We start from the raw sequence: 22,362 nt of genomic DNA on the forward strand, positions 1-22,362 counted from the left end.
ATCTTTATATTACTATATTTACATTAATAAATACAAAAGTAGTACATTCATGTTTTGCAGATGCTGTAGGTTGGCTCACTCGATAACCATTTTAATTCCCATCTCCCTTGTCTTCCACCATAGAGTCTTGGAAAACAACACACACAAATTCCAAGACCTCATTACAACCTGAGATGGCCATGAAATATAGTTTGGGTTAATAAGAATTTCCCAGAAGTCCCTGAGGTAGGCTTTCATTTCTGAGTAGAAAGGCAAAGATTTGTGAGGTGAAGCCTTCTTGCCCTTCTGCCTTCTTCTGGCATGGAGCTTAGATAACAATGCCTAGAAGCAACAGCCGTCTTGTTACCAAGAAAATGAGTGGTAAACTAAGAATTTTGGAGCAGGAGCCTGATTCCTTAATGACCTCCTTTAGCAACTATGCTAGTTCTGGTCCACTCACTTCTACATTTTGTGTTCTGTGGAAAAACAGGCTTTATTTCTTTAAACTAGTACCCTAGATCCCTGGGTGGCTCTGCGGTTTAGCGCCTGCCTGTGGCCCAGGATGTGATCCTGCCTCTCTCTCTCTCTCTGTGTGTGTCTCTGATGAATAAATAAAATCTTTAAAAAAATAAAAACTAGCACCCTGCCTCTCAAACTCAGCTGCCCATTAGAATCACCTGTGGAATCACGTGTCATCAGGGAAATACAAATCAAAACCACAATGAAATACCACTTTACACCAGTGAGAACGGCTAAAATTAGCTAGACAGGAAACAACAAATGTTGGCGAGGATGTGGAGAAAGGGGAACCCTCTCGCACTGTTGGTGGGAATGTAAGCTGGTGCAGCCACTCTGGAAAACTGTGTGGAGGTTCCTCAAGAAGTTAAAAATAGAACTACCCTATGATCCAGCAATTGCATTACTGAGTATTTATCCCAGAGATAGAGATGTAGTGAAATGAAGGGGCACTTGCACCTCAATGTTCATAGCAGCAAGGTTTACATATTGCCAAACTGTGGAAAGAGCCGAGATGTCCTTCAACAGATGAATGAACATATATATCACATCTTTATATATATGTGTGTGTATATATATATATGCATATATATGTACATATATATACACACACACAATGGAATATTACTCAGCCATCAGAAAGGATGAATACCCACCATTTATACCGACATGGTTGGAACTGGAGGGTATTATGGTGAGTGAAATAAGTCAATTTGAGAAAGACAATTTTCATATGGTTTCAATCATATGTAGAATATAAGAAATAGTGAAAAGGACCATAAGGGAAGGGGGTAGAAACCGAGTGGGAAAAAATTAGAGAGGAAGACAAACCATGAGAGACTCCTAACTCTGGGAAACAAAGGGTTGAGGAGGGGAGGTTGGGGAGTAGGGTAAGTGGGTGATGGGCATTAAGGAGGGCATGTGATGAGATGAGCACTGAGTGTTAAACTATATGTTGGCAAATTAAATTTAAATTAAAAAAATGAGAGGGATCCCTGGGTGGCTCAGCGGCTTAGTGTCTGCCTTTGGCCCAGAGTACGATCTTGGAGTCCTGGGATTGAATCCCGCATCGGACTCCCTCCGTGGGGCCTGCTTCTGTCTGTGTCTCTGCCTCTCTCTCTGTGTCTCTCGTGAATGGGTAAATAAGATCTTTAAAAAAAAAAAAAATAGGGATGCCTGGGTGGCTCAGAGGTTGAGTGCCTGCCTTCAGCCCAGGGCATGATCCTGGAGTCCTGGGATCGAGTCCCACGTCGGGCTACCTCCGTGGGGCCTGCTTCTCCCTCTGCCTCTCTCTCTGTGTCGCTCATGAATAAATAAATAAAATCTTAAAAAAAAAAAAAAAGTAAGAGAGACAAACCAAGAAACAGACTCTTACCTAGAGGACAAACTGATATATTTATATTATATATTATATTATTTTATATAATATATTTTTATATTATATATATATCTCACATCTTCTTTTATCATTCATTTATCGATGGACACTGGGTTACTTCCATAGTTTGGCTATTGTAAATAATGCCAGTAAACAAAGGGATGCATTTTTGAATTAGTGTTTTTTGTATTTTTTGGGTAAATACTCAGCAATGTAATTACTGGATTGTAGAATTCTTTAACTTTTTTTTTTAAGGTTTATTTATTTATTTATTTATTTAATTATTTAAAAAAATTTATTTATTTATGATAGTCACACACACAGAGAGAGAGAGAGAGAGAGAGAGAGAGGCAGAGACACAGGCAGAGGGAGAAGCAGGCTCCATGCACTGGAGCCCGATGTGGGATTCCATCCTGGGTCTCCAGGATCGCGCCCCAGGCCAAAGGCAGGCGCCAAACCGCTGTGCCACCCAGGGATTCCGGTTTTATTTATTTATTTGACAGAGCACACAAGCAGGGGGAGGGATGGAGAGAGAAGCAAGCTCCCTGCCCAATGGGGAAGCCTGATGCAGGGCTCAATTCCAGGACCCTAGGATCATGACTGAGCCCCCTAAGCACCCCTGTGCAGTGAATTTTTATTTAGATGAAATCCCAATAGTATATTTTTGCTTTTATCTCCCTCACATCAGGAGTCATATGTAGAAAAATGTTACAGCCAATGTCAGAGAAATTACTGCCTGTGCTCTCTTCAATGATTTTATGGTTTCAGGTCTCACATTTAGGTTTTTAATCCATTTTGAATTTATTTTTGGGTATGGTGTAACAAAGTGGTCCAATTTCATTGTTTTTTCATGTAGCTATCCAGTTTTCCCAACACTACTTGTTGAAGACTTTTTCCCATTGTATATTCAGTCCTCCTTTGTTGAAGATTAATTGACCATATAACTGTGGGTTTATTTCTGGGTTTTATGTTCTATACCATTGATCTATGTGTCTATTTTTTTTTTTTTTAGATTTATTTATTTGAGAGAGAGAGCGAGCCGGGGGAGGGACAAAGGAAGAGGTAGACAATCAGACCCCCCATTGTTTGGGGAGCCAGATGTGGGGCTCCATCCCGAGATCATGATCTGAGCGAAAATCAAGAGTCAGATGCTTAACAGACTGAGCCACCCAGGTTCCCCATCTATTTTTTTTTTTAAGATTTTATTTATTTATTCATGAGACACACACAGAGAGGCAGGCTCCCCTTGGGGATCCCGATGTGAGACTTCCAGGATCATGCCCTGAGCCAAAGGCAATGCTCAATGACCGAGCCACCCAGGCATCCCCCATACGTCTATTTTTATGCCAGTACCATACTGTTTTAATTACTACCATTTTGTAATATAACTGGCAGTCTGGAATTGTGATACCCCCAGTTTTTTCAAGATTGCTTGGCTATTAAAGGTGGAAAACACTGCTTTTTGTTTCTGTTTTGTCCTTGTTGTTATTCCCAGGTGGATACTATTGTTACAATACATGTGTCCAAATTATATTTAAACAATAGAAGCCTATAAATTTCTGCGTCTCCAATCAGCTCCATCTCTGCTACCATCCCCAGGAGAATCACAATCCTGAGTGCTGTGTCACTTCTTTCAAAATTTCCTCTCTGCAGAGGTATATTCGTTTTCTATTACAAAAATCCTCCCAGAGCCTGTTCAAGTGGGTGTGAGGAGTGACAGTGCCATATAAGCCTAGAAAAAAATCAGGAAAATGTTGATTTCAAATTTCCTATCTCTGTTGACCACTAGAGTACCTGGGAAATGTCAATCTTTTGGCACCCAAATTACCTCTCCCAGCCTCCCTTTCACATCCTGAAATAGCACAAAACGGTCTTCCATCCATACAGGCTTATCTTCTTCAGATGCTATGAAAATTGCATACAACTTATCATCTATGATTAATTATTTAACTATGAGACACAGAAGAGTTGAAAAGGATGTTCCTGGACTTGATGGTAGGGTAACTCTGCCAGGGCCAGCCTGTAACGGGTGGTGCTGCCTCTGTGTGATTTATTTACAGTAGTCACACGTCAGAGAATACGCTCCGTACCTCAAATAGGGCAATTGCAATTACTTTTTTTTTTTTTTTAAAGATTTTATTTATTTATTCCGGGAGGCAGAGACACAGGCAGAGGGAGAAGCAGGCTCCCTGCCAGGAGCCGGACATGGGACTCGATCCTAGGACTCCAGGATCACGCCCTGGGCTGAAGGCGGACGCTCAACCGCTGAGCCACCTGGGCGTCCCGCGATTACTTTTCTAATCAAATGTACACACAGACTCAGATACAGAGTAAACAGGGTTGGACTGGAGAGGAGAGGCGTGAGCACTCCCCACGGGCGGGTGGGGCAGTCAGGGTCGCCGCGAAGGCCGCCTGCACCTTGCGGGACGCGCGCTGTCTGCCCGCCGGGCGCTGGGGCTCACCAGGGGGTGAGCCCGTTCACCGCTGCAGCGCATGCGTCAGAGCGAAATCTCGCCGTGAGCGGGAATCTCACTGAGGTCTGTCTCGGGCGGTTTTTACGTCCCCTATGAGGAAGGAGGTCAGCCCGTATCCGGCCGTCCAGGCCTGCATCCTCCTTGAGCGGGATCAGGTGGACCGCATGCTATTTCCAGGTGTTTCCAAGTCCGTTGGGGTGGGGCACGTAAGACTGCTCCTTGTCAGCTGGCCTCCTGACGCAGCTGTTCAACAGCCTTTCTTCTGGCACGGTGACAAAGCTGACGTGGCTCTTAGCCTAAACGACTCCATTTTGTGGAGCAGCCATTTTAAGGTGAGTGATAGGGATTAATGCGAGTCACAGCACAGCAGTAATTTACCTCGAGTTCTGTGTAGTAAAACCCTCTTTGAGGTCCTGCCTCAAGTTTCAGTTGTTTGAAGGCCGGGTCGTTTTTTTTTTTTTAAAGATTTTATTTATTTATTCATGAGAGACACACAGAGAGAGGCAGAGACACAGGCAGAGGGAGAAGCAGGCTCCATGCAGGGAGCGCGATGCGGGACTTGATCCTGGGACTCCAGGGTCACGCCCTGGGCTGAAGGCGGCGCTAAACCTCTGAGCCACCCCGGCTGGAGGGCCAATTCTTTTGAAGCAGCATCGTCTTCTTTGGTTCATTAAAAAAATAATAAAAATAAATTAGAATTCAATTAGCCAACAAATATTATATCATTAATTTCAGATGTAGAGTTCAATAATTCATCAGTCTCATTCATTTTTGTACTAACTTTGCAGGTAAGAAATAAGTGTTGGTGAGGATGTGGAGAAGAGGGAACCCTTGTGCACTGTTGGTGGGAACGTGAAATGGTGCAGCCACTGTGGAAAGCAGTATGGCAGTTCCTCAAAAAATTAAGAATAGAAGTACCGGAGTGCCTGGGTATGGTGTAACAGGACGTGATCTCTGGGTCCTGGGATCGAGTCCCACGTCAGGCTCCCCACAGGGAGCCTGCTTCTCCCTCTGCCTGTGTCTCTGTCTCTGTCTGTGTGTGTCTCATGAATAAAAATACAATCTTTAAAAAAAAAAAAAAGAAATATCATATGATCCAGCAATTCCATTTCTGGGTATTTATCCCAAAGAAACGAAACACTAACTCTAACAACTGCATGCACCTGCATCTTTATTGCAGCATTATTCACCGTAACCAAGATATGAAAGCAACCTAAGTGGCCACTGATGGATGAATAGATAAAATGTGGCACATATGTACAACGGAATATTTTTTTTTTTTAAGATTTTATTTATTTGAGAGAGAGAATGTGAGAGAGAGCAAACATGAGCACAAGTAGAGGGAGAGGCAGAGGGAGAAGAAGTGGACTCCGCTGAGAAGGGAACCCAGAAACAAAAAAAAAAAAAAAAGAAGGAAACCCAGTCCCAGGACCCTAGGAATTATGACTTGAGCCTAAGGGAGCAGCTTAACTGAGCCACCCAGGCACCCCTGTACAATGGAATGTTATTCAGCCAGAAAAAAGAATGAAATCTTGCCGTTTGCAACAACACAAATGGACCTTGAGGGCATTATGTTAAATGAAATAATTCAGAGAAGGACAAATACGGTATGCTCTCACTTATATGTGGGATACTAATAAAGAATAAAAAAGAACTCATGGATACAGAGAATAGATTGGTGGTTGCCAGAAGGAGGAGTAGAGATGGTGGGGTGGGCAAAACAGGTAAAAGGGGTTAAAAAGTATAAACTTACAGTTGTAAAATAAATGAGTTTTGGGGGATGTAATATACAGCACGGTGACTATAGTTACTAATACTGTTATATTTGAAAGTTGCTAAGAGAGTAGATCTTAAAAGTTCTCATCACAAGAAAAAAAATTTCAGAAGTATGTATGGCAATGCATATTACCTAGACTTTTGTGGAGATCATTTTGTAATACATACAAACATCAAATCATTATATTGTATACCTGAAAGTAATGTATGTTATATGTCAATTATATTTCAGTAATAATAAAAAAAAAGGGGGATACCTGGGTGGCTCAGTTAGTTAAGTATCTGTCTTTGGCTCAGGTCATGATCTTAGGGTCCTGGGATTGAGCCCAGCATCAGGTTCCATGCTCAGTGGGGAGTCTGCTTCCTTTCCCTCTGCCTTTCCTCCTGCTCATGCTCTCTCTCTCTCTCTCTCTTAGATAAATAAATAAAATCTTAAAAATTTAAAAAAAATCTTGTGCCCCTATGTAACTTGGAGTCATTTACTAAATCTCAATGTTTCACTTTCCTCATCCATAAAATAAGGCTATTAGTGAGGATTAAAGGGAATAATACATGCAAACATTTAGAAATGTGCCTAGTACATATTAAATGTCCAATAAATATTAACCATTATGGTTAGTTGTATTAATTTGAAAACTTAATACTGAATACTTATGCTCAAAAGTGAATTCCCTTTTTGTGGGATTTTTTTCCCCCTAGATCTTCAGTGGACATGAATTTCTCCTCCCCCTAATCTCCTCAATTTCTATTGAATTCCTTGTTGGGATTTCACATTAATACCCTGTTTTCGGGCAGTCCCAGTGGCTCAGCGGTTTAGCGCCGCCTGTAGCCCAGGGCATGATCCTGGAGACCTGGGATTGAGTCCCTGCATGGAGCCTGCTTCTCCCTCTGTCTGTGTCTCTGCCTCTCTCTCTCTCTCTCTCTCTCTTTGTCTATCATGAATAAACAAAACAAAACAAAACAACCGTGTTTTCCTCTTCTTACTCTACACATTGTTCCTGAGCTCCAGTTATCACCATATGCTGCGTGACTCCCACATCTGAAGTTCAGTCTAAATTTTTTTTTTACATACACTCCAGACTCCTGTGGCCTTTCACATCACATCTGTCAAACAGCCTGTCAATTGTGTCTCCGGTTCATCCATTTCTCTCACTCCCATTGTCACAACCCCACTTGGGGCCATTGTCTTCTCTCTCGACTACTACAGTAGCTTTCCACTCCAGCCCTCACCGTGTAGCTTTAGTAATATTTCTAAAGTATAAAATGCCATGCTATTCCCTGCTTAAATCTCTTCAATTACTCACTATTGTCTTCAGGGTAAAATACAAACTCCTTAACAACATTTGTAAGTTCATTCATGATCTGGCTTAGCCTTCCAGCCTTATCTTGTGTCCTTCCCTTCTGCACACGGAGGTCCAGACTTACTGAACGATTCCACAGTGCTGTCTATCATTTCAGGGCTTTGGCACATACTATTCCCTGTATTAGTTTATCTACTCCTTTCCTGCCCCACTTTGCTTGCCTAACTCCTACTGATCCTTCACATCTCACTTCAAATATCATTTCCTCTGAGAAAAATTTCCTTGACTCCCACACTTGGGTTAAGGTACCTCCTATATGTTTTATAAGACCCATTCTTATCATTGCACTTATTCACACTGTATTGTACTTACCTGTTTATTTATGTGTGTCACCTACTACTGGAAGATACAGATAAAGCTTGATAAAGACAAGGTTTGTATAATCATTATCTATCAGACACTTCCTCTGTATCTTCTGGGAACAGCATATCTCTTCTGATAAGTCTCGTGTAGTTTCTGGAGGGTTGGTAGGTCTTTATATGACTTTACATGACTTTACATCATCAAAGGTCCACATGGGAACAAACATGGTATAAAGGCTGTGGTAGGATAATGAAAAAGCATAATGGATGCTGGATTCAAATTCATACTCTTCCACTTAATAGTGTGTGAACATTTTTGTGGTTTGCCTTCCTATTTGTAAATACGTAAACATACCTATCTTGTGACAGATTCGTCTTGAAGTATGACATGAATTATTGTAAATCTAATCAGGTGGTGGTTACAGATGTAATTTGCCAGCAGTTCAACACACCTGGCACGCAGCTGTTGATCTGAATGCTTTCCCCCCTACACTGTATTTGCTAGTAAAACTGTCAGAAGCAAATTACTTTCAGTTGGTAGGGCCAACAATATACCTTCACTATCCCACCTCAGGGGCATATCAGCTCTTCAGCCCTATGTCATCTTTTCAGGAGACCTTAATTGCCCTTCCATTCTGAATCACCCTGGTTTATTAGATTGATGATATCATGCTGATGCTATCATGCTTCCTGGTAAGGAGGAAGCAGCAGCAGCTGTGCTAGATACATTAGACTGTTAGATGCATGCAGAGGGTGGGAAATAGATTCCACAAAAATTCAGGGGCTTGCCATCTCGGTAAAATTCCTAGAGGGCCAGTGATCTGGGGTCATAGTGAGATATCTCTTCCAAAGTGAAGAAAAAGTTGTTGCATCTGACTCTTCCCACCACTAAGAAAGAGATACAATACTGATTGGGCTTCTTTAATTTTTTTTTAAAGATTTTATTTATTTATTCATGAGAGACACATAGAGACAGGCAGAGATACAGGCAGAGGAAGAAGCAGGGTCCCTGTGGGGAGCCTGATACAGGGCTTGATCCCAGGACCCTGGGATCATGACCCAAGCCAAAGGAAAATGATTAACCGCTGAGCCACCCAGGTGTCCTGCTTTTTTAGGTTTTTGAGGCAACATAAAAGTCTCATTTACAGAGGAACCTGAGAAGCTGCCAATTTTGAGTGAGACCCCCCAAGGCTCTACTTCAGGTCCAGGATACCATACACACTGCTCTACCACTTTGTCTGTATAACGTACAGTGATACTTGAACTGGCAGATAGGAACACTGTGGGCAACTTCAGTGGACTCCTATAGGTGAATCACAGCCCAGTCCCTGAGGATTGGAGGGCAAAGATTTACGATCCTCTGAAGACAAGTATTCTTTGAAGAAGTAGTTTCTAGGTTGTAATTGGGCCTTGTAGAGACTGAATGACTGACCATGAGTCACTGAGTTACTGTGCAACATACGTTGCCTATCATGAGCTGGATGTCTAATCCTCCAAGCCATAAAATCAAGAATTCATAGCAGTATTCAATCATTAAGTGGAAGTGGTATATATGAGATCAGGCTCAAGTAAGTCCTGAAGGCACAATTAAGTTATAGAAGTAAATGGCACATACTCCTATAGTCCATGATCCTACCATATTGCCTCTTCCCTCTCAAACTAAATCTGTGGCCTCTTGGGGAGTTCCCTATGACAAATTGGCTAAGGAGGAAAAATTCCAGGCCTGGTTTAATTTTTTTTTTTAATTTTTATTTATGATAGTCACACAGAGAGAGAGAGGCAGAGACACAGGCAGAGGGAGAAGCAGGCTCCATGCACCAGGAGCCCGATGTGGGATTCGATCCCGGGTCTCCAGGATCGCGCCCTGGGCCAAAGGCAGGCGCCAAACCGCTGCGCCACCCAGGGATCCCCCAGGCCTGGTTTAAAGATAGGTTTGTATAATATGCTGTGCTACCCCAAAGTGGATGATTGTAGCAATGCAGGTCTGCCAATAGGGGTGGCTTCGAAGGATGAGAGAGAAGGAAAATCCTCCCAGGCAACAGAAGTGTGGCTCTATACTGATACATGGGTAGTGGCTAATAGTTTTGTTGGGTTAGAAGGATCATGATTGAAAAATTGGTGATAGGAAGGTCTGTGTGTAGAAATCTCTGAATATGATCAGAGTGTCCCATGTGAAAGTTCACCAAACAGAACTCTCATCAGAAAAGGATATTAAGCAGATGAATGAGGTGACTTGTTTGTGGATGTCTGTTTTTTTTTTTTTAATTTTTATTTATTTATGATAGTCACAGAGAGAGAGAGAGGCAGAGACATAGGCAGAGGGAGAAGCAGGCTCCATGCACCGGGAGCCCGACGTGGGATTCGATCCCGGGTCTCCAGGATCGCGCCCTGGGCCAAAGGCAGGCGCCAAACCGCTGCGCCACCCAGGGATCCCTGTGGATGTCTGTTAATCTCTCCTCAGCCAGCCCTGTCTTAGTCCAGTGAAAACCAAATGAAACGGTCCATGGGGTTATTTATGAATGGGCTCAGCAACATTGACTTCCAATCACCACTACTGAATGTCCGTCCAGCCATTGAACAGCAGAGACCAACACTGAACATTCAATATGGCACCATTCTCCAGAAGCACTAGAAAGCCACTTCACACAGAAGGTTAATTACAAAGATCATGTCCACCATGAAAGGGATAGAACTTTGTTCTCAGTGAAATAGACACTTACTCTGAATACAAATTTACCTTACCTATTCACAATACTACCAAAACCACCATCTCAGGATTTACAGAATGTTTTATTCACATGGTATTGCACAGAACATTGCTTCTGATCTGGGAACTCACTGAAAATGAAGGGTGGTAATGGCTCATGCTCATGGAATCCTCTGGTTTTGTAATGTTTGCCATTATCTTGAAGCAACTGGCCTGATAAAGTAGTGATATGACCTTTTAATAATAGTAACAACCTTTTCAACTTAGTTTTGGTACCAGCTCGATGGAAACACTGCAGAACTGGGGCAAAGTCTTCCCGGATATAATATATGCTCTAAATCAGTGACCAATATATGTTGCTATTTTGCTAATAGCCAGTTTTTAATGGGTCCAGGAACCAAGGGTTGGAGATGGGAATGGTTCCTCTGTTACTTTTAGTGGTTCACTAGCAAAATGTTTGCTTCTAATCTCCGCTATTTGAGGCTGTACTGGTATAGAAATCTTATTTCAGAAGGGAGAAATGTTTCCACTAGGGAACACCTCAATGGTACTATTAAACTGGAAGGGGGGCAGCCCCAGTGGCTCAGTGGTTTAGTGCCCAGAGCCTGATCCTGGAGACCTGGGATCGAGTCCCATGTTGGGTTCCCTGCATGGAGTCTGCTTCTCCCTCTGCCTGTGTCTCTGCCTCTCTCTCTCTCTCTCTCTCTCTCTCTCTCATGAATAAATAAGTTAAATCTTAAAAAAAAAAAAAAAACAAAACTGGAGAAAGACTACTTGGCCACTTTGAACTCCTCATGCCAATAAATCAACAAAAAGAAGGGGGTTATTAAACTCATTGGGAATATATTTAATCCTGACTACTAAGGGAAAATTAGATTTTTCCTCAGAGAGGAGCCCTTAGAGCCTGTATGGCCCATGTATCAAGGTCAGGTCTGCTGACTTAGACCTGTATTTAGTTAGGATTCCTACTAATAGCAAAGAATAGAATCTCAAATCAAAGCAGCTTGGGAAAAATAAGGAATTTACTCAGAACAAGACTTCAGCTGGTCCTGAGGAATGAAGTAGAACCAGGCTCTCAAATGGTGGCATAGCTTTCCGTACTCCATTTCTGCTCCTCTCTGCCTGTCAGTCTCCTCCTTTGCTCTTATTATAGACTGAAGATCTTCCCTGCTCCTCAGTTCATGTGGCTGAAAACATGGCTGCCAGGAGTAGCAGCTTTAGATACCTAGAGATTGAAATCTCTTTCCTATTCCAGTTGCAAACTTTCTGGGAGAAGAATTCTGATTGGTCTGGCTTGGTTCAATGTTTGGGAGAGGGGGGGTTGTATTGTACTAACACCATGGCTTCCATGAAAATGTCATGGATACTGTTGGTTAGGAGATTAATAATGGGTGGGGAGAAAAATAAATGGTGGGGAGGTAATTGTGAGAAAGTCTGTTCCTGGAAGAAAAAGAAGGATGCTGGGCTGACAAATTATGAATGTCTACTACTAAGCAGTCCAGTTTTTCTACCTAATAATAATAACAAAAGTAAATGAATAAATAAATAATAATTGATATTTATTGAGCTTACTATGTGCTAGACACCAAATACATATATGATACCCAGTACAACATAGGATTGTGGTAGGAAAAAAAAAAAAAAAAAGGATTGTGGTAGGATTTCAGGAGTGTGTATAATCTTTATCTATATACTCATATATCTATATGTCTCTCTATATATTTATATCATAGTCTATAAGGTAAGTTTAATTTTTATCCCCATTTTACAAATGAGAAAAGGGAAACTTACAGAGTTAAGTAACTAGTCCAAGTAAATTGCTGAGCTGGTCCTTGAACCCAGACTTACTTGTTTCCAAGGGCTGTTCTTGTGGCATGACACCCACACTTAGTTCTCTGGGTTCTAGGCACCCAGTCTCACCCAAACCTCAGGGTGCTGGTTGGGCCTTTGAAACTTGCATAGGTCTTGCTAGTTACTTTTTCTGGCCTGGATTTTGTACCTGGACTCCATTCCGATTCTGTGGGATCAATTGACCCCAAACCTTGGTTTTCTTACATGTAATAAAAGGTCATGATAGGAAGCTACATGAGGGCAAATATTTTTTGTCCATTTTTTTCACCACTCATGCCTTGCACCATAAACAGCGCTGGGCACTTGATAACTATTTGTTACGTGAATAAATGAGACAAAGTGAGACCCACAAGGGTCCTGTTTGAGGAATATTAGGACATTCTTGTCTTTTGTTTATTAGGCTTTTGTATATGGGCTTTAGCAAGTGACAGGGAGAGATGTGGAGGGGATTTTTTTTTTTTTAAGATTTTATTTATTTATTCATGAGAGACACACAGAAGCAGAGACACAGGCAGAGGAAGAAGCAGGCTGCATGCAGGGAGCCTGAGGTGGGTGAGCCCAAGGCAGATGCTCAACTACTGAGCCACACTGGCGCCCCATGGAAGGGATTTTTAAGAAGCCGCGTCTGTGGGGAAGGAGAGAATGAGAAAGAGGTGAGAGGAACTCTGCCCCAGGGGAGTTGGAGACAGGGACAAGACAAGGAAGTCCTGGACTCAGATTAATTAGTGGTCTGCAATGTAAATGTCTTCTCTCTATCCGCTTGGGATGTGGGGTAAAATCTGTGTTGCTCACTGTTGCTGTAGTGGTGGATTTGTCAAGTGATGGTCTTGAGGTGGGGTAATGACATGAGGCTGACACGGGCTGCCTGCCTTTCAATGAGATAAGGTAAGTGAAATCTCTGGCCCAGCACCTGGCCTATGGAAGTCAACTCAGTGGATGTTTCTTTTCCTGGGAGCCTGTGACCTTGGCTGACCTCCTGCATCTCCCTGAACACAGCACAGGGCTTGGCATGCAGAGACTTCTCAGAATGTCTGCCTCCCTGCCAAGCAGGTTTTCCAAAGGCTCTGCTGGGCCACATTACAAAGCGCTGAGTTATGGAGACTTTTGTGCCATTTCACTCTGTGCAGAGTTCCTGCATGCCCGCGAGGCAGGAGCACAGCTGACACACGCACACTCACAAAAGAAAACACTCGTTAGCCCGGTTGGGAGACTCCTGGGTAAGCACTGATGTAATTTGTTTTCATGAAAACTATAACAGGCTTCTGAGTTAAGCATTTGCTCAGCTGGCCTTTGCCAAAAACGACAGTTGCTTTGTGTCATTGCCTGTTGACAATGGTCATAGTCACACATTGTACCTCAAAGGCCAAAACGTTCCAGGGTAACATGATGATGAGGGAGGTGAGCTGCTTCAGGGGTCTGGAAGGATCACGTTGGGCCCCCAGCCTGGTTGGCCCAGGGATTCTACTCCAGGTAGAGAAAGGAAATGACAAGTTCGGGCCCCTGCTGTCCTTGGACGCAAATGCTCTCAGGGTTGCCATAGATATTTTAATCAGGATGAAGCTTTCATTTGAATCAGAGGAATGCAAGTTCAGTATTTACTTGTTTGCCTCTTCTGTCAGACTGTGTTGCCTAAGAGGCCAGGAACTCAGACTTGTTCCTTGTTCTAAGCCTGTTGCTTAGCATAAAGCCAGGCACAAAGGATGCATTTGATGGATATTTGTGGGATGAAACATTGATGTAGTGTCCTCCTTTGAGTCCTCTATTCTCAGGCTCTTCTTTATGTCCTTTCTTTGGCGTGGGTCCCTGCTCACTGCAGGTGTCTCCTAAGAGCTTGTGTCCCTATGTTTCCTTTTCATTCTGGAAACGGAAGTTCATTTTGAAGGCTGCTCTATTGTTTGTACTACTTGTAATCCCAAACCGAATGGGACCAATTTGTTGCACGCTTGGCTGGTCTTCACACAGCATGTTTTTGTGATACGTAACATTTCCTTTGAGACCAAGTGTGGCCTGGTATCGTGGCAAGAACCAGAGCACTCAGGGCTGTTAGTGTTCTAAATTTCAGCTTTCCCACATTCTAATTGTGTAATTTAGACAAATTAGTGGATTTCATGGAACCTCAGTTTCCTCTGTCAGTAAAATGGGTACAAGAAGGTGAGCTTGGTTGAGATTGAACCCAAAGATTTTTTGATTTCTTGAGAAGTAGAGAGTGCAAAAGAACTGTCATTTAAAATTCACAAGAAAGGTCATGCCTCCTAAAAGAGGAAATACCTAGGAAAATGCTTCCCATGGGTCTTATGCAAATGTGAGTCAAGGATCTTATGCTGAAATAGGGTGGTTTTGATATTCTGTGGCTATAAGAAACCAAAGTGGTTGGCAAAATTGTGTAAAGTGTTGTCCTTATATTAGGCAGATTTATTTTATTTTATTTTGTTTTGTTTTATTTTAATTTTTTAAAGATTTTATTTATCTATTCCTGAGAGACACAAGGAGAGAGAGAGAGGCAGAGACACAGGCAGAGGGAGAATCAGGCTCTATGCAGGGAGCCAGATGTGGGACTCGATCCCAGGTCTCCAGGATCACACCCTGAGCTGAAGGCAGCACTAAACCGCTGAGCCACCTGGGCTGCCCTATTAGGTGGATTTCATCTCTCCAAATGGTTTCTTTTGGAGCAGTGTTTATTTCCTAGGTATGCATTAAGACTTCCATCTGTCTCTTTATTGTTGCTTTTAGGAAATGGATGAGCCATTTTTCAACTAGTCAGTCAGTCATAAAGTTGAGACCTTGAAGATACCTGGAAGACTTATCACCTAGTCATAAACTCATTTCAAAAGAGAGAATGTGAAAAAGAACTTAACTGGGCTTGATGGGCCTTAGGATTGGCTGGGCTACAGTATTGTACGCATGATGTTCTAAGGCCAGAATGCTTGTTCAGATATCATTGCAAAGTTAGAGTCTTCCCTGAAATGGACACTTCAATTGTCTGGCTTCTTGGAATGAGATCAATCCTAGAGCAGGAAATAAGGACAAAGGAGATGGGCCTTAGATTGAAGTGTGGGGAAATAACAACCTCCTTTATCTGGATCTATTTGGGGAATCCAGAGTATTCCCACTGTGGGAGGCAGACTGGCCCTTGCCCCATGGCAGCAGCAGAGAGGAGTGTGAAAGTCAAACCCAGGGCCTGGGAAATTGGAGCAATCATAGTGGGTTTTAAGTTTCTCTCTGTTGTAATTCTTTTCTCTTCTCTCCAAGTCTGTGTTATCACAATGGGAAATGGGGAAAGGATTTGTACAGCTCCTGCTGGGGCTGAGTGGTGGGCTTAGGAAAGTAGTACCCTAAGGAAAGCAGATGTTCAGACCCAGGAGTCCTATGTGTGGAGCCAGGCAGCTGGCTGCAGTGGAAAGCTCAGGAGAATGGGTGGGCCATGTAGGCATGCCACAGGGGAACTTAAGATTTTATTTATTTATTTATTCATGAAAGACTGGGAGACAGAGAGCGCCAGAGACAAAGGCAGAGGGAGAAGCAGGCTCCATGCACCGGTAGCCTGATGTGGGATTCGATCCTGGGTCTCCAGGATCGCGCCCTGGGCCAAAGGCAGGCGCCAAACCGCTGCGCCACCCAGGGATCCCGCCACAGGGGAACTTGGGAAAAGCCTGGATTTTTGGGAGACTCCAGCTATTGGGGCATCAAGTAGAAACCTGGATTTACAACCTGGTAGTGGGATGTATTTGAGTTACATCAGGATACCGATGTCTCCTTCATTCAGCTATAAAGGGCTTGCTGTTGTAGTCAGGTTTTACTAAATATAGCTACTGTCATTACTAGTGTAAGGTGAATTAATTGATCTCTCAGATGTCTTCTTGCTCAGAAATTCTACAAGTCTAAGGCATGCTGGAAGCATGACTGGAATCCAGTCATGCCTTGGGTGTCCATAAGTTCTCCCCACCACATCCTCCTCACTCACTGTCCCATTTCTGTTCAACCTGCATGGAGTGTGGGGCAATGCTGGAATGTTTCAGAACATGCAGGCAGGGCAATGTTGTAATTCATGAAGAGTCATTCTTAAGTGGAGAGAATCTTGTGCTTCAGATAGTCACATTCTTGGAAACAATGGTTCTGAAGTCTGGTTGCCAGAGGTCCAATTCCCATTTATCTTGTGACATGCTGAGATATTGTTTGAGCATTTATTTCTTAAAAGCAGAAGAGACATTTCAGGAGGAGCATAAACAAAAGCTCAATCTCAAAATAGCAAAACAATATAAATCTTTCTAAAATTTACACATGAGCAGATCAAGCCATGCTGTAGGACAAGGCCAAAGAGCCATGTGGCAGCTTATATTTTCCAAAGATGGCCACACTGCCATCTCTCCTCACATGTTGTTCCTATGATACTTTGACATTCCTCCTTTTGAGGGATGAGATATATGTTCCATCTTCTTGAATCTGGGCAGGTTTGTGACTTTGGGGGAAGTAATGCTATGTGACTGAGACTGGGTCATAAAAAAATGATACAATTTCTGCCTGGTTCTTGTGGAATGCACACTCTTGGAATCTATGTTAGATACCTATTGCTATGTAACAAATCACCCCAAAACTTAGCAACATACAACAACCCACTCATGCTGTTTTAGTTTCTCTGAGTTAGGAATTCAGTTGTGGCTTGGTTTACACCTCTGCTGCAGGATCTCTCATAAGGCTATAATTAAGGTTTTGACCAGAACTGGGATCTCTTCTTCCCTGGCTATTGACAGGGTGACCCTCAATTCCTTGTCATAGAGGTCTCTTCAACATGGCAGCTTGCTTCATCAAAGCAAACAAAAGACAGAGAGTCTGATCATAAGGTAGAAGTCACAATTTTTATAACCTAACCATAGAAGAAATATCCTCTCAATGTTACCATATTGTATTGGTTAGAAGCAAGTTACTCAACGGGCTAGGATTACACAAGGCTGAGAACACCAAGAGGTAGGGATCTTTGGGGGACATCTTAAAGAGGCCTCTTACCACAGATATTAACCACCATACTATGAGAAAGCCCAGGTGGGGAAGTGACATGTAGATGTTCCAGCATTAAATACGTGAGTGAAAGAGCCTTAAGATAATTCCAGTACTCAGCCATTGAGTAACTTCCATCCTTCCAGACTTCCCAGTTGAGGCTCCAGACACTGAAACAGATAAATTGTCCTTGCTCTGCTATTTCTGAATTCCTGACCTATATACTCCTTGAGAAGAATAAACTGGTTGTTGCTTTATTTTATTTTTTTAAAGTTTTTATTTATTTATTTATTTATTCATTCATTCATTCATTCATTCATTCATTCATGAGAGACAGACAGAGAGAGAAAGGCAGAGACATAGGCAGAGGAAGGAGCAGGCTCCATGCAGGGAGCCCAATGTGGGACTCGATCCCGGGTCTCCAGGATCCCGCCCTGGGCTGAAGGCGGCACCAAACCACTGAGCCACTGGGGCTGCCCTGGTTGTTGCTCTAAACTGCTAGTAACTAGAACAAGTCACATTAAAAACAAAAGAAAAAACAAACCAAACCAAAACAAAACAAAAATATATTTATTTATTTATTTATTTATTTATTTATTTATTTATTTATTTATTCATGAGAGAGAGAGAGAGGCAGAAGAAGGAGCAGTAAGCTCCATACAAGGAGCCCAATGTGGGACTTGATCCTGGAATTCCGGGATCATGCTCTGAACCAAAGGCAGACGCTTATCCACGAAGCCACCCAGGTGTCCCACAAGTCACATATCTTTTTTTTTTTTTTTTTTTTATGATAGTCACAGAGAGAAAGAGAGAGAGAGGCAGAGACATAGGCAGAGGGAGAAGCAGGCTCCATGCACTGGGAGCCCGACGTGGGATTCGATCCCGGGTCTCCAGGATCGCGCCCTGGGCCAAAGGCAGGCGCTAAACCGCTGCGCCACCCAGGGATCCCCACAAGTCACATATCTTGAAGCCTTGTTGATCACCTGGTCACCTGGTTTGACCATATAAAACACCCATTGCCATTGCACAATTTTTGTAACTAAATTGGTGTCTCTTTTCTTTTCTTTTCTTTTCTTTTCTTTCTTTTCTTTTCTTTTCTTTTCTTTTCTTTTCTTCTTTTCTTTTCTTTTCTTTTCTCTTTCTTTCACATTTCATCCCAAAGTCTATAACCTGAAAATACTCTAAGAGTCCATACAGGTTTGAAAAACCTTGAAACTTTCTGGTTTTTAAGTTTTTTTTAGTGCCATAGGCACTACTTAATTTTGGTTCATCTAAAAAAAGTAGCACTCATTTTGGGTGTCTTTCCTATAGTAGCCGTTTATAAAATACCTTCAAGGGGCATAAGACAGAGTTTTTTCATGATTTCTGGGATTCAGCTGAGCTTTAATGGCCAAGGGCACAATTCTGAATCAGACAGGATGTTCTAAACTTTATTTTCAGTCAATTTTGAATAGGACAATTATAGTGCTTGATCTGGCATGAGCTATGCATCAGAATAATTCTGCATACTTTTGTTTACACATGTGTATTCAGGTGGAAAAAATTTTTGAATTGCTTTAATATCTGGCACTGGAATTCCTCTATAGGAGGGAAGTAACTTGTTTGAAAAAAAGAGTTTGGTAAAGAAGCAGTAGGAGTGTAAGAATGTGCCCCCACCTCACCTCCTGCCCCCGCCTCTCTGCATTGAGATAAGGAAGGAAATTTGTTTTTGACTTTGGAGAAGAAAGAATAGAAGATAAGAAGGGAAAAAGAGGAAGCAGAAGATTATGTGAGGATGGGTACAATGAGCGTGAGGTGCAGTATTAGGACCAAAAGAGGAAACCATCATAAGGGAGTGGCTAACAAGGCCAGGATAGCACAAATGTACAATGAGGATTTCTAGGTTGTCTGTTGTATAGTGAGTGATGTGACAGGGACAACTCCCTCCCTGTCATACTCCCAACATTTTCTGCAAAGTTTTGCAATCTCATACATGGTATGTTTAAAAATTTTTTTCCCTGAGGCAAAGTGGCTCCTGGTTGGATGTCTGACTCTTGATTTTGGCTCAGGTCATGATCTCAGCGTCACGGGATTGAGCCCTGCATCAGGCTCCATGCTCAGTGGTGAGTCTGCTTCTACCCTTTGCTCCTCCCTTGCTTGCTCTCTCCCACTATCTTTCTCTTTCAAATAAATTAATAAAATCTTAAAAAAATTTTTTTTTCTCAAGAAAGGGCTAATTTTTATCCCTGGATTGATTTGGAAATGAACGAAGACTGTACTTAAAGAACATTACTCCTGAGAGGTCAGGATGTGAGAATATATGTATCGTGTGCATTTTCAAAAACCCTAGGGAAAGTTTGGGATTTCCATAGGCCATGGTGATGTATATTTGGAGCAAATGATGCAGAGAGGCCCCAGCTGACATGTGAGCTAGCCGAGCATCTACATGTGTCAACTTTGTTTCTGGCTCCTATGTCTTTCCTCAGTTTCCTATCTTTTCCCTTCCCTTGGCCTATAATGTGATCCCCTGATCTGCATGTATAGGCCCAGCTCTGTTCCAGGTCCCTGAAACATTCTGGAGTTGTAAGAGGCATTTGATAGATCCAGTCTGATGATCCTGATGTTCCACATAAAGTCAACTTTGCTGCTCATACTTCCTGACTTTATGGCCTGTCCTGAAAACTAGAACCTATCTTTTTTTTTTTTTTTTAAGATTTTATTTATTTATTTATTCATGAGAGACACAGAGAGAGAGAGAGAGAGGCAGGAGACCCAGGCAGAGGGAGAAGCAGGCTCCATGCAGGGAGCCCAACACGGGACTCGATCTTGGGTCTCCAGGATCAGGCCCTGGGCTGAAGGCTGCGCTAAACCGCTGAGCCACGCGGGCTGCCCTAGAACCTATCTTATTCTCAAATCCTGGGGCCTTCTCTCCTTCCCCACCCCAGGGGCATGAGGGCTTATAATTGGACTTCTGCTTTGGAATCTATTCCTAAATTTCTCTGGTATCCTACCCGTTCGTTTCCTCTTAGGAATGAGAAACCAAAAAAAAAAAAAAAAAAAAGGAATGAGAAACCTTGAGCTCTAGGCCTAGATCTGACACAAACTTGCTATTTCACTTTTGCAAAGTCACTTTTATTCTCTGGCACTTATTTCCTCACCTGTAAAACATTGTGGTTGGGAAGATGATTATTAACTCAGCAGGCTTGAACATGAGTTATGCAGGCTCCTCAGCAACGTGGACTAGATGGGATGGGCCCCAGGAGTTAACTGGTCCTGGCAGGGGCTCTAGAGATGTGGTGAATTCTAGCCAGGTTGGGGCAAGGCTTGTGATTGCAGGGCTCCATCCAGTGTCAGGGTGCAGCTGTGGAGCATGAAGAAGAGACAGGCATAGGATCTTGTTTTTCAATACTCAGGCCATGGAATACATAAACTCAGCCTGTGGCTGGGAGTCGGAGAGCAGGGTTTGGCCCCTCTGTGGGAGAGTGCTGACCAGGGCAGACAGGGATTTGTAAACACAACCAGAACCCAAGCCAAGAGGACTTGGGTTCAGGACAACACTCAGTTTTCAGGGGGCAATGGAAAGACAGGGGGACTGAGGCGGAAAGTCAGGTATACAGATTGAATCAACATAGCTGTTAGATTGAGACTAGGAGACCATGGGGTATGTAAGCTATTTTTAGCTTACCAGTTTTTTGTTTGTTTTGTTTTTGATAAAAATAACGAGATTATTTCTGGGCAACTATACCAGCTGCTGCATTGAAATTGCTTAGGTCTTCCCTTTTCTATTCAAGTCTGCCCTAGAATAGGGCTAAGCCTGCTTATGGAGGAAGGTGGATTGCTGTTACCAGATATATTGAATCCAAATATTGTAGGGTTGTTTGAATAGTCTCAGGTATGTCAGGAGGGGTCAAATAAGGACAGCCCATAGCACCCTTAATGCTCACAGTGAATCTAGGCCATTGCACACCCTTTGTATTAGTGTGTTGGATCAGTCCTTGAGCAAAACACCACATATACTTGTGGGGTTCACTCTAATGTGTGGGAGAGAAATCACACTGACACATGGTAGGCTATCAACATGTTGGTTAAATGAATGAAAAATGAAAGTTGAGTAAAATGAATAGGAACAACTGATGGCTGGGAGAAAGGATAGAATAACAGTGATCCTGGGAAATAGTCTTATTTCCCTCATGTGATCCTTAATATCAACAACTGAGTCTTAACCTTTCCCCTATAATAAGAAAAATAATTCTCAAAACACATTTTCGGATTATAGATTGCCAGACCCAGGGAGATGTTCCTACCCTTGACCCAGTAATCCTACTCTTGGGATTCCGTCATAAGGAAATTATTCAACAAAAACAAAAATCTAAGTGCACAAAGGTATTTATGACGACATTATTTGAGACAGCAGAAAAATGGAAACAGCTCACGTGACCAACAGTAAGGGACAGGCTGAGTAAATTTTGATACTTCTACTCAGTGGAATATTCTGAAACCATTAAAAAAATTACTGTAAAGATTATATACCAAACACATAATAAACAACATTATCAAAAAGAAGCATACAGGGGCACCTGAGTGGCTCAGTGGTTGAGCGTCTGCCTTTGGCTCGGGATGTGATCCCTGAGTTCCTGGATCGAGTCCTGTTCTGGCTCCTGCATGGAGCATGCCTCTCCTCCCTCTGCCTATGTCTGCCTCTGTGTCTCTCATGAATAAATAAAATCTTAAAAAAAAAACAAAGATACATGTTAGAATTCTGGGAAGATGGCTAGAGTGGGGCAGTATAAATTTGAAACTTCTTGAATCCTCATATGAAAACAGAGCAACTGGTTTACCAAGTTAAGGACCTAGCAATGACATTTACAACAAAACTAAAAATACAAGCACCAACAACCATGATATGTTATGGGAATCTGTGCAAGAGAGAACAGAGGGAAGCCACAGGGCATCTGATGGACCTGAACAATTATGAGAGAGTGTCAGACATGATGCAAGGTACATCAGGTCAATTTGAGAGCAGCTACTAAGACTGGGAGAACTTTGC

The 22,362-nt window shown here is 42.6% G+C and overlaps 2 protein-coding genes across 5 annotated transcripts in view; both read left to right on the forward strand.

Annotated features, from left to right (window-relative positions):
* Positions 1-4,541: 4,541 nt before the first annotated feature.
* Positions 4,542-22,362, forward strand: part of LOC118349954 (60S ribosomal protein L17-like) — a 48,974-nt gene continuing 31,153 nt past the window's right edge. For 2 of the 4 annotated variants that reach the window (XM_049098695.1, XM_049098697.1), the window contains exon 1: positions 4,544-4,679. The gene's annotated coding sequence lies outside the window, so the exon portion shown is untranslated. Of the gene's footprint in view, positions 4,680-19,384; positions 19,439-22,362 lie in introns of all 4 variants that reach the window. The other 2 variants (XM_049098696.1, XM_035704081.2) reach the window with 2 other exon arrangements.
* The window catches only part of AMPD3 (adenosine monophosphate deaminase 3), a 149,500-nt gene continuing 131,685 nt past the window's right edge, over positions 4,548-22,362 (forward strand). The window contains exon 1 of the mRNA XM_049098692.1: positions 4,548-4,679. The gene's annotated coding sequence lies outside the window, so the exon portion shown is untranslated. The remainder of the gene's footprint in view (positions 4,680-22,362) is intronic.

Source organism: Canis lupus, chromosome 21, assembly GCF_003254725.2.
Source record: "Canis lupus dingo isolate Sandy chromosome 21, ASM325472v2, whole genome shotgun sequence".
NCBI classification, from domain to species: Eukaryota; Metazoa; Chordata; class Mammalia; order Carnivora; family Canidae; genus Canis; species Canis lupus.